This window comes from Sarcophilus harrisii, chromosome 4 (genome assembly GCF_902635505.1).
Source record: "Sarcophilus harrisii chromosome 4, mSarHar1.11, whole genome shotgun sequence".
Lineage (NCBI taxonomy): Eukaryota > Metazoa > Chordata > Mammalia > Dasyuromorphia > Dasyuridae > Sarcophilus > Sarcophilus harrisii.
In genome coordinates, this window is record NC_045429.1 from 188,914,939 (window position 1) to 188,929,195 (window position 14,257).

Here is a 14,257-nt window from a genome sequence, read left to right on the forward strand (position 1 = left end):
TGATCTCCCAGGAAGAAAGTAGCCTTGTTTCCTATACACTCTATTAGGTGTTTTCCAGTTATACCTTTTTTTTTTTTTTAAATCCCAGCAAGAAGCCAATTTAACTTGAAAAAACTAGACAGAGATGGGAGGTCCTAGAATTATTTTAGTGTCATCCATATTATCATAAAATCAAGAAGTCATTTCTTTTTGATTCCTGATGTGATTTTCTGATTTATGTTTTGCTATTGTTGTTGTTTGTCTTTTGTCTTTTGATAGTGGGAAATAAAAGAATGAATTGGGATAGTAAAAGTTTTCATTTTACTTCATTAAATATTTCCCAATTACATTTTTTTTATTTTTAGCAATCATTATTAAAAATTTTGAGCTCTCAATTCTTCCCCTCCCTCTCACTTCTCCCCCAACCATTGAGAAGGCAAACAATATACAAATTATATATGTGAAGTCATGCAAAGCAGATATTTTAGTCATGTTACAAACATACACATATAGAAGCAAGAAAAATAAAGAAAGTGAAAAAAGCATGCTTCAATTTTCACTCAGAGATCATTAGATCTCTGGAATTGGATATCATTTTTCATCATGGATCATTTGGAATTGTCTTGGATCATTGCTTTGATCAAAGTAGCTAAATCTTTCACAGTAGGTCATCATTATAATATTGAAGGGTTATAGGGCAGCTAGATGGTGCAATGGATAGAGCCCTGGTCCTGAAGTCAAGATGACCTAAGTTAAAATCCAGCCTCAGACACATAACATGTACAGCTATGTAACCCTGGGCAAGTCACCTAACTCCAATTGCCTTGACAAAAAAATATAATAAAAACTAAAAGTACGCTAAATATATATATATATATATAAAACATATATATTATGTATGAATACATATAAATAATATGTATACATATTACACATATGTTGTATATATATATATATATATTTAGCATGCTTTTTATTTTTATTTTTATATAGGTATATATACAGATATATAACAATATGAATATATATGGAAAGTGAGAGATTACTTTATATAATGTTCTTGAAAGTTCTCTTGATCTCTACATTTTTATCAAATCTCTGAGCTAATAGCATAGTTCTTAATGTCATAAACCTATTAATAATAGAAGTAATTGTGAAGATCAACTGTGATGGTCTTGACTCTTTTCAACAATAAGGTAATTCAAGGAAATTCTAATAGACTTGTGATGGAAAGAGCCATCTGCATCCAGAGAGAGGACTTTGGAGACTTGACTATCACAAGATAATATTCTCACCTTTTTTGTTGTTGTTGTTTGGATGGTTTTTTTTCTAATTTTTTTTCCTCTTTTGATCTGATTTTTCTTGCACAGCATGATAAATATACAAATATACTTAGGGGAAACAAGATACCACCACGAACTTGGATAAAGCAAAAGAAGTCTATTCTTCAAAATTAAAAACAAAATGGAAGTAATTGCTTACCTACTTGTTCAGACTTTGATTTAGATCCAGAAGAAACATTGGATGTCATCTAGTCTTACTCTATTGTTTTAGAGATGAAGAAACTAAGATCTGGAGAGGTTATTTGATAGGCAGGAAGAGCCAAGATTTTAATCTAAATTCTCTAATATTTTTACTATCACATCAGGCTCTCTTCCAAACCATTGGATTTTGAACTAGAAAGGACCTCAGAAGTTATTTATTCCAATTCTGTCATTTTACTAATGAGGAAACTGGGAACTATATCAGTAAAATGATACCAAGATTGCATGAAAAGTAAGTACCAGAGAAAGAGCCAAACTTAAGATCTCTGATTCATACTGTTTCTAAAACTCTGCACTGTTTCTCCTAGTCCCTGATGCAAAATATCTCCCATTTCCTAGACTCTTGAACATTTGAGTCATTCCCCACTATTCTAAGCAGTTTCAGATAACACATTAACATTTACATTAACACAGATAACACCTTAACATTTTGTTAAGCAGCAATGGGAACTATTCTTGTTAAGCATCAACTGGGGAGACAATTATCTAGAAACTGTGGAAGTTGCTCTTGTTGGTGCTATCTCAGAGGAATAAAGAATTGCTGCTCACCCATTGCTGCTGGCAGCCATCCAGGATGAAACCATTCCTGATGGCATTGTGCTTTTGGACAAATTTCTCTCTTCCCCACCAGTCTCTAAAGTCCAACCATATATGTATGGAATTACCAAAATGAAATATAAATTTCAGCCTGTACAATTATTGATACCTAATTAAATGATTAAAAACAAGATTTTGTTTGAGATAAGAAAGGGAGTTTAGGGAACTGAGAAGTTGGAGCAGCAAGTGTTGGTGGGAATTGAGTGAATGACACTGACTCCATCTTTTAACACTTAATTCTGAATTGTGAAAACAGCTCAGTTCTTTTTCTATTCAATTATGAGTATAGTCCAAATTTTGTCTTATGAGAAAACCAATTACCAGTATCTATCTCTATCATAAAATCAAAAAGTCATATAATGAGAAAAAAACCTTAGACATTCTCTGGGCTATCTGACAGAGAACAGTGCATTGGTTTAAAAAGCATTTTCATATGAAATATCTCATCCACCGAACTTTTATTAAGTATCTTCTATGTATTAACCACTGAATTGGACTCTGGAAATACAAAACCAAAAAACAGAACAGTCTCTGCCCTTAACAAGCTTACTATCAATTAATGGCCAATGACATATTTACAGATAAATAAATATAAGATATATCCAAAATAAATAGAAAAAATTGGAGAAATTAGGGAAAGTCTCATATAGAAAATGGGAGATGAATTGAATTGTAAAGGTAGCTAAGAATTCTAAGATGTTGATTTTAATCCTTTCAACAGCCCTACAGGTTAGTGGGGAGATATCATTATGTCTGTTTATAGATGAATTTAAAGAATTAAAGTTACTGACCCACATACCGCTTGTAAGGACAAGTTTCATAAAATCTATAGGAAATGTTATTTATCTTGAGAACATTAAAAGATGAAAATATTATAGGGAAATAATTGGAAATTTGTCTGGGACTGTCCCTTGAATGTTGGCCAAGCAAAGTGCTCTCTCTTGGGGAGGAATGAGCCAAATGTCCTCATCAGCCTTTTTCCCTCTCTAACACTCCATGACTAGATGACCTCTTGTTTTCAGAGACAGTGCCATAGAACTCAGCTGATTGCTAAATAATGGAAGGGTGAACTGGGGACAGACACTAATTTCTAAATTCCTTTCCTTTTGTGGTCTCAAGCGGCATCATTTCTTTTTTGGCCTACAGTTCTGAGTCTGGCAACAATTTCAAAAGTAACTCATATTTCTCTTCTATTTGTTGCATTTGATGCGTCATCTGAAATATTCCCAGACACCCGTATGGAACCTGAAAGTAGTATCAGTCACAATCTAACAGCCTCTGTGCATAATTCTTCCTGCGGAGAAGGTCATAAGATCTTCCTTCCAGTGTTACTCTGGAGAACTACACATCTGCTCCTGAAGGGTTTATAGCCAAAAGGTTGAAATGTCCAGGGTTGAGGGCCCCACCTAGAATCAGAGACTGTTGGAAATGAAATAGATCTTAAACACTAATTAATTCAAATCCATTATTCCATAAATGAGGAAATAGAGACGTTGAGTTATCTCTCAGACATACACTCATTAATGGCAATATTGAGATCTGAATTCATATTTCAAGTGGAGATTTGGGTTCAAATCAAATCAAATCAAAATCAAAGGATGTTGGGGAAGACTGACCTCTTGGAGATTGTTTCCTAATTGGCAAAATAGGGATAAAATTGTCTGCTCCTCCCTACCTTATAAAGTTACTGTGAAGAAAGTATTTGGTAAAAAATATATAAAAGTAAATGTAAATATAAATAGCTAGACTTAACACCAGGAAGACCTAAATTCAAATTCTGCCTCTGACACACCATGGCTTTGTAACTTTCGGTAGTTTCTTAATAAGTCGCAGTGAAGGTTCATGAACTAGATGAGCAGAAGAAGTTATCTCATCTAGAAATTCCCTAAACCAGTGAAATCAGAGGTCTGTCCTTATTCCTATATAAATTGTCAATGTATTAAAGAAACAAAAATGTCAAAATGTCAAAAGAATTTTTAAAAATTACTATGCTATTCTGTGTTCTTTCCTTCATTCTTTTGCCTATAAATCTTAGAAATACCCAGTACTGACAACATTCAAAAAAGCGCTGTTATTAACAATTACCATATCAAATCTAGTTGTTGTCATTGCAGAGATTTTATGATCCATCCTCAATCAGTGGCCAAGGGAATCTTATTTCAACACTTTTGCATTTTAATATTTAAAAATTGTGGAACTGAATGGTCATTTTCATCAAGATTATCTGTTTCTTGTTCTACCAGATTTTTACTCCAGAAACTTATTCCTTGTACTTCTTTATTCTAGTTTTTCTAGCTTTAAAAAACAGATAATATTCCTTTCTCTAACTCTACAAACCACAGTTATTTAGGGTTAGCTTGGGTCTTCTCTCAAAAGGGTCATTTCCTTATTCCCCCCCATCTCAACCCATCCCACTCATATATTTTTTGGAATAAGCATTTTTTTTCCTAATGGGATACTAACATATGTCAGTAATTTAGCAAAATCCCAAGGACACAGTTCTTGAACTCTCTTATTCTAGTTGCTGTGCTACTGTTATTATCATTTAGGCAAGTTACTTAAGTTGGCTGAGTTTTGCTATATCAAAAATGAAAAAGTCTTACTTTAGAGGTTGGGGAGTGGAAAAGGTATTACAAAAACCTCTACAGAGCCTAGTCTATGGCCTCCTTTCTTATCTAAAATGCTTTAATTTTGTTTGTGCAGAAGCTTTTTAATTTCATGCAATATAAATGATTCTGTTTCATCTTTTTAATTTGCCTCTATCCCTTATTTAGTTAACATTGCATCTTCTACCCAAAGCTGTGAAAGTTATTTGATTTGTTTCTCCTCTACATTATAATATTTAATATTTAAAATATATAGTAATTTTTCAATTTATTGTGAGATATTTTGAAAAGGGTTCATCTAAACCTAATTTATATCAGATTACTTGTACTTTCCCCAAGAATTTTTCTCTTTTTTAAAAAATCAAATACAGTTCTTTCCTAAGTTGTTTACATTTTCAGGTTTATCAAATACTGGGTTATTGAATTCCCTTATTTCTGAATCTCCCTTGTCTAGTCTGTTCCATTGATTGGCATTTCTTTCTCTCCTCTCTCTACCAAAATGAAATGATTTTGGTTGCTGATGTATTACAATATAATTTGAAGTATGGAAAAGCTTTGTAGGTTTTTTCTCCCTACTTCATTTAAAAGTCTAGGTATTTCATTCTACCAAATGTGTTCTGCTAATTATTTTATCAAATTCTACAAAATATCTCTTTGGTTGGTATAGCATTAAAACTATTAATTAATCTTGGTAATATTGTCATTTTTATTATATTGGCATGACATGGCTTTTTAAATTGTTTTTTAAGAAGCATTTTATAATTGAATCTATACAGATTGATTCCCAAATATTTTATGTATTTTGTAGTGATTTTCAATGAATTTTTCTTTCTGTGTTTACTTCTTGAATTCTGTTATATTTTACAGAAATGTTGTTGATTTAATCATAGCTTATAACTTTATTCAAGCTATCAGTTGCCTCAATTCTGATTCTCTGATTATTCTTTCAGATTTTCTAAGAAAACCATATCACCAGCAAATATGAATAGTTGTATTTTTTAACCTGTTTTTACATTTTTTAATTTCTTTCTCTTGTCTTAACATTTCAGGCATTATTTTTAGAACTACATCAAATAATAGTCGGAGAACAAGGATTTATCCTTTGCTTCTATATTTATTGAAAAGGCTTTTAGTTTAGCAGCAAATGATGCTGCTTTGGATTTTACATAGATACTTTTTTATGATATTTTAAAAGATCCCTCTGTGCCTATCTTTTGCTGGTTTTAATCACAAATTGGTATACTTTGTCAAGATTTTTGATACATCTATCATTGATGCATTATGTGATTTAGGACGTTTTTGTTTTTAATATGATTGATTACTTTCATTTTTCCTAAATTTGAACAATTCTTATATTGCTAATAAAAATTCACCTTGGGTATAATGGAATGATTTCTTGGGTGAAATTGCCATAATCTGTTTGGCAGGGTCTTATTTAACATTTTTTAATTGTGATTCATGAAATCCCTAGCAAATGAGCAATTTGTCTTAAAATTCTTCATGAGATATGTAATGGAGACAAACTGCAACCATTCCCAATAAGATCCAGAGTGAAACAAGGTTGCTCACTATCACCGTTACTATTTAATATTGTATTAGAAACACTAGCTATAGCAATAAGAGCTGAGAAAGAGATTAAAGGAATAAGAATAGGCAATGAGGAAACCAAATTATCACTCTTTGCCGATGACATGATGGTATACTTAGAGAACCTCAGAGATTCTGCTAAAAAGTTATTAGAAATAATCCACAACTTTAGCAAAGTTGCTGGTTATAAAATAAACCCACATAAGTCATCAGCATTCTTATATATCACTAACAAATCCAACAGTCAGAGTTACAAAGAGAAATTCCATTTAAAGTAACTACTGATAATATAAAATATTTAGGAATCTATCTGCCAAGGGAAAATCAGAAACTTTATGAGCAAAATTACAGACCACTTTTCACACAAATTAAGTCTGATCTAACCAATTGGAAAAATATTAAATGCTCTTGGACAGGGTGAGCAAATATAATAAAGATGACAATATTACCTAAACTAATCTATTTATTTAGTGATATACCAATCAGACTCCCAAAAAACTATTTTAATGACCTAGAAAAAATAACAACAAAGTTCATATGGAAAAACAAAGGTCAAGAATTTCAAGGGAATTAATGAAAAAAATCAAATGAAGGTGGCTTAGCTGTACCAGATCTAAAATTATATTATAGAGCAGCAGTTACCAAAACTATTTGGTATTGGCTAAGGAATAGATTAGTTGATCAGTGGAATAGATTAGGTTCAAGGATAAAACAGTCAACAAATATAGCAACCTAGTCTTTGACAAACCCAAAGATCCCAGCTTTTGGGATAAGAACTTACTGTTTGATAAAAATTGCTGGGAAAATTGGAAACTAATATGGCAGAAACTAGGCATTGATCCATACTTAACGCCGTACACCAAGATAAGGTCAAAATGGGATCAATGACCTAGGCATAAAGAATGAAATTATTAATGAATTAGAGGAACATAGGATAGTTTACCTCTCAGACCTGTGGAAGGGAAGGTCTTTATGACCAAAGCAGAACTAGAGATCATTACTGATCACAAAATAGAAAATTCTGATTATACCAAACTGAAAAGGTTTTGTACAAACAAAACTAATGCAGACAAGATTAGAAGGAAGCAATAAACTGGGAAAATATTTTACAGTCAAAGGTTCTGATAAAGGCCTCATTTCCAAAATATATAGAGAATTAACTCTAATTTATAAAAATCAAGCCATTCTCCAATTGAAAATGGTCAAAGGATATGAACAGACAATTCTCAGATGAAGAAATGGAAACTATTTCTAGTCATATGAAAAGATGCTCCAAGTCATTATTAATCAGAGAAATGCAAATTAAGACAACTCTAAGATACCACTACACACCTGCCAGATTGGCTAAGATGACAGGAAAAATAATGATGATTGTTGAGGGGATGCGGGAAAACTGGGACATTGATGCATTGTTGGTGGAGTTGTGAACGAATCCAACCATTTTGGAGAGTAGTTTGGAACTATGCTCAAAAGTTATCAAACTGTGCATACCCTTTGATCCAGCAGTAGTTACTACTGGCATTATATCCCAAAGAGATTATAAAGAAGGGAAAGGGACCTGTATGTGCATCGAATGTTTGTGGCAGCCCTTTTGTAGTGGCTAAAAACTGGAAACTGAATGGATGTCCATCAGTTGGAGAATGGCTGAATAAATTGTGGTATATGAATATTATGGAATATTACTGTTCTGTAAGAAATGACCAACAGGATAATTTCAGAAAGGCCTGGAGAGACTTACACGAACTGATGCTGAGTGAAATGAGCAGGACCAGGAGATCATTATATACTTGATGACCAGTTCTGATGGACCAGGCCATCCTCAGCAACGAGATCAACCAAATCATTTCTAATGGAGCAGTAATGAACTGAACTAGCTATGCCCAGAAAAAGAACTCTGGGAGATGACTAAAAACCATTACATTGAATTCCCAATCCCTATATTTATGCACACCTGCATTTTTTATTTCCTTCACAAGCTAATTGTACAATATTTCAGAGTCTGATTCTTTTTGTACAGCAAAATAATGTTTTGGTCAGGTATACTTATTGTGTATCTAATTTATATTTTAATATATTTAACATCTACTGGTCATCCTGCCATCTAGGGAGGTGGGGGGTAAGAGGTGAAAATTGGAACAAGAGGTTTGGCAATTGTTAATGCTGTAAAGTTACCCATGTATATATCCTGTAAATAAAAGGCTATTAAATAAAAATAAAAAAAAAAAAAAGAGAAATGAAAAAGAAGAAAAAAAAAATTTAAAAAAATAAAAAAATAAAATTCTTCATGATAGATAATTTGTAAATATAAAATAGAACAATCATATTTAGTGTGAGTTTGAGAAATACAAATATAAAAGAAAATATAAATAACCCTTAAATTATCTTAATTTGTTTTAATTTTGAAGTTCAAAAAATAAATTCTTTTTTTGGAACCATTTTGACTAATTATAACTGATAGAAAATTCCATTCTTCTTCTTTTTTTCCTAATTAGGCTCATAGGGCCATAGATTTATAATTGGAAGAAAATGTTGGGACCCTCTCACTTTACAGAAAATGCCCTGAAGTTCAGAGAGATTATGATTTGCCCAAGACAAGTTAAGTTGGAAAGTTAGATAGCTCTGTGGGTAGAACTGTTGGTCCTGGAGTCAGATAGAAAATTTTAAATCCTGCCTTAGACATGTACTAGCTGACCCTGGGCAAGTTACTAGTTAAGTAACTTGCCTGCCTCAGTTTCCTCAACTGTAAAATAGGAATAACAATGACACCTATCTTCCAGGGATCTTATGAGTAGTCTTGTTTCCTTTACCCTTCCTAGAAGAATTTATTCAATTCCATTGCACAGGTAATAAGTAGATGAATCAAATTCAAACCTGATCTTCTGACTCCAAATTGGGTCTTCTTTCTACTGTACCACCACACTTTCTATAGAATAAGTGACCTTAATGTAAGTTGTCAATTTGCATTCATTTACAGAGATTTTTATAAGTCTTCTCACACTGTTACAATCTGTGTAGAAAAGGTCCAAGTGAATAGGGAGCAGAAAGTCTTTGGTACTGTCCTTAAAATGTAAATTTCATAATTGTCAGGACTGAATTCTAAGATATAATTTTGCTTTCCTAATCACTTTTTCTAGAAACCCAAGCCATACTTCCTCCAAAATCTGTCCATCCCTTAACTTTAATGATCCAAGTTGCAAACCCCTTTCAAATGTCACATACTCCTAACAATCTCACTTTTCTTACAACCACTAAGGCTCCTAGAGATGTGTATTAGATCCAGTCTTTACATGCTTTCATTTAAGAAACAGTTACTTTATCATAACTAACTAAGAGGAGGAAAAAGACATCCTGTATTGAACATTATATTATTGAGTAATCTTGTAAGATGTTATTTTAATTTCATCATTTATTCCTACTTTTTCACATTCTACCTCATCTATTTAATAAAAGTGATTGATAAGCCAAAGCAGTATAACCACAGAATATTTGAAATCTTCTAGTTTATTGGTCCTCTAAGTGTGGTCCATAGTTGGGGGTCACCAAGATACTTTCAGGGTTACTACTAGATCAAAACTGTTTTCATATTTAAACTGAAGTGTTATTTGACTATTAACATATTCATCCTTTTCCACCCATATTGTTATAATTAAAAACTTTGAGAGACATAATTTCTTGGTAACTAATTATTTTATTAATAAAAGGATCAGGGATACTCTCAAATGTCAAAGACCAATCACGAAGATGAGATCACTGTTTATATGCCCTTGGAAAAATGAGTGGAGATCATCTCTAATTAGTTGACAATTAATGAGAGAATGAATATTACAAAGAGAGGCAGACCCATTTCAATAAGGGGCCAGGGATATAATTATGTCATTTACTTCTAAATTTCCCAGCCTTGGACAATCTATTCAAAAAATTTATATCCCCTATAAATCTGAGCAGAATGCAATGAACCATGAGGTGCACCTTAGATTAAATTCTTTATGAGGTTGGGTGGGGTAACAATACCTAGATTGAGGAGGTAATTAATTCAGTTCCATTATCAGTAATGTCTTTCAGAGACTGAACTTTGACAAGATTTTAGAAAAGGAGGAACTCTGAATCTCCCCAAATCATTAGTTATTAATAATCATTTGTCTCAATATGTCTTTATGAGACTAGACTATCTTAAAATTCAACCAAAATAACATTAAAACATTGAATATTAAAGTAGAAATTAATATGCAGCTTTCTTCTAAGTTAGATATTAATGGTAAAAATTATATAAAACAATGTCACTTCTCACAAATTTTTTTTGGTTTTGAAAAAAATTCCACAAAAATATGTCCTTTTTACTACTATTGATGGGCTATTATTTTAATTAACAAATATTTTAAATATAACAAGTTTCAATGTTTATTATGGCAAATATTGATAAATATACATACAAACAAAACAATAATTTTTAAGAATATAAAAAGTCTAAAAAGATTGAGAGATACTGAAATAGTCCAACTCCTCTCTTATTAATGGAAAAAAGTGAGACTCAGCAAACATGACTAACTTGTGGGTTCTCTGCTAACAACAATGTTCACATTCCAATATATACAGAGTAATTTTTCTGCCATGGCCTATCAAGAGGAAACTTGAACACCCTGAATGATAAAATGTTCTTTTAAACTAATGAATTGATCCATCAACAAGCATGTATTATTAATGTATAATACATTAGGGATGAAGTCATGAGTTCAAATATTACCTCAGATACTTACTAGTTATGTGACTCTGTACAACTCATTTAATTTCTGCTTGTTTGGGTTTCCTCATCTATAAAATGGGGGGTCATAATAGCACCTACCTCACAGGGTTGTTGTGAGGATCAAATGGAAATAATATTTGTGAAATTCCTAGCTCAGTGCCTGACATAAAGTAGGTACTTAATAGATATGTACTCCCTACCTCCCTTTCCCATCACCTATATTGTAGTCATTATACTAGGCATTGGACAAGGATGATCTATTTTTATCTTTGTATGTTCAATGTCACTCACAAAGCAGGTATTTGATAAATTAAAATGAATTAAATAAGATAATAATATAAAAATTGTTTTAAAACTAGTAAGCTTATTCATTTTCCAGCCAAAGATAAAGTTATTTAAAATCAGGGTAGTTTTTCAGGAGACAAATAAGGACCACATAGTCTGGTAGTAGATTACTTGAAAGTATTCAAAGATAAACCTAATAATAGGTCAAGGCAATTAATTCTTAAAAAATCTAGGAGGGGGAATGGAGGTGATAGGAGCTGATTTAGAGAAGTGGAATCAGTCAACACCTTCCACTGACACGAATGTGATTCAGAGATTTGTTAGTTTGTTGATAAACCCAAGAGACTATGCAAAACTTGAGAAACAAATGTCAAAGTCCTCCCTCCCCTTTTTAGACAGTGACAGACATCCTCTTTCATTAAGATGTCATTTATGTGAGACAGAATTCTACGCATTTTAAAGGAAACAAATGGTTTCCCCAAAATTTCATATTTTAGAAACCTAGTTTTTTCTCTAGTTTATGTAGCAAAGTAAAATCAATAATTTTGTTTACATGCTTGCACATGTATAACCTATATCTGATTGTTTACCATCTCAGGGAGAGGGAAGAAAGAAAGAGAAAGAGGGATAGAATTTAGAACTCAAAATTTAGAAAATAACATAGCTTTGACATGTAATGGGGGAGCAAAATATGTTTTTCAAAGAAATCAATAACAGCCTACTTCTGGCCTAGTAACATCAATATTATTATAAAAGCCTCACATAAAGACACTATCTGTACATTGTCTCCTAAATGATTTATCCCACCTCAGATAAATCTTCCTAAAGATATATTTTGAGCATGCCATGCCCTACATTTTCAACTACCACTTTCTCTTTTCTTAAGTTTTAATTTATGGAATAAAATAAGCATTTTCATAATAGCATAATTTTATAAAAAGATAACTGTATGTGAAACTGATATTTTATTATGTACAATTCATTATTCCTTTTAAATATATAATAAGATTATCATATAAATTTCATTTTTCCTCCTATTTTCCCCTTTCCCCCAGGCCTAGAGATGGTTACCATTAGACATAAATACGGAAATATATGTAAAATCATTCTATATATACTTTTTTTTCTTAATTCTTTCTCTGGATGCAGATAGTGTCCCCCTTTACAGGTTCTTTATTGTTAGAGAAATGCAAATTAAAACTACTACCTTGTCTTTGCTTCTCCTTTGTTCTCTACCTGTTATGCACTCCCTTACCTTTATGCCCTTTGCCTAAGGAAATCCTACTTATCCTTCAAGAACCAGCTTATACCACCTGTCACATCCCTGGAGCTTTCTGTCATCACTTCCTATATGAGTCTTCCTTCCCTCCTCTGGCTTTCTATAATTCTTCGTTTTTACCTCTATTGTGGCACTTAGCATAAACTGTCTTGTGCTTTAAATATTTGTGTAGATTCATGAGAGCCAAGAATCCTTCAGCCTTTGTTATGGAAACATAGACATAAAGTAAATTCTGATGCTCCAAAGTGAACCTTGGATAGTATCATAATACAAAAGAGATTATTTACGAGAGAGACAGGAGAGAAGGAGAGAGAAGGAGAGGGAGAGGAAAGGAAAAGAGAGAGAGGGAGAGGGAGAGGGGAAGGGAGAAAGAGAGAGAGAAAAAGAGAAAGAGAGAGAGAGAGAGAGAGAGAGAGAGAGAGAGAGAGAGAGAATGAATTCCATTTTGTATATATTTAGTTTAAGATGAATATGGGATATTCAATTTGAAATTAGACAAATGGAGATTAAAAATTTGGCATTAAGAAAAGGACTTTTGGACATAATAAGCATTGATATAAGCTAATCCTGTGAGCTACCTACTATAGATCTTATTATCTCTATTATACAGATGAGAAAACTGAAGCTGAAAGAGGTTAAATGACTTGTTCAGATTGACATAACTACTAACTGCCTGGGATCAGATTTGAACCCCATGTCTTCCTCATCCCAAATCTAGTGTTCATTCTGCTACACCATACTGCTGAATGTACTACAGTGAATTTTTCAAATATTCCAAGAGTAGCTACTTGTGGAAAGTTTCCATATTAATTCCAACTATTAGTCAGTTGGATATGCAAACCAACTTTTGAATTTCATAAGCTTTAATACTACCAAATTCTAGGATAAGAACAGATCCTGTCAACACCTCAGCATTGATTAGGTAGGATTATGACCAATAGGCTTGATGTTGCTAAAATTGGGCTCTTAATTTTAGCAGTATCTAAAGTCTAGCTTATCCTAGCTTTTGGGATGAGATTTTGGAGCTGGCACAGGCTGAACATAGTCGAGGCTCTAAGAACCCAAATACCAGAAATATCATCTGCCACCTCCAGGGAATCAGACTTGTCAACAACCTATAAGAGGTATGGAATCTCAGCGTACCCAAAGTACAAAAGTGCTTGTGGTGCTCAAGACTCAGAGATCAGTAGGCAACTGATTAATTCATATCTTCTCACTTCACTGGAATCTTAACATATGTTATCTGTAGGTATCTTGTGCTATATTTATATTCTTAGGACCCAAGTTTTCACTGCAGTCCAGTAAGAATTCCCAGTCATTTCCACAGAATCAGAAATAATTCTCACACACTTTCTAGTCCAAATCATACCTGATCAAGAATATTTTTTACAACTAAGTCTTTTTTGGAGATCTCCAATGAGATGGAATACACTACTTGTGGTCTTCTGGATATAGCTAGCTGGGCAACATAGTAGATAGAGATTTGAACTTAAAAAGTGTTTAATTGTGTTTGATTCTTCATGACCCTATTTAGGGTTTTCTTGGAAAGTATACTATAATTCTTTGCCATTTCCTTCTCCAATTCACTTTTTAGATAAGAGAATTGAGGCAAACACATTAAATGACTTGCTCAGGGTCC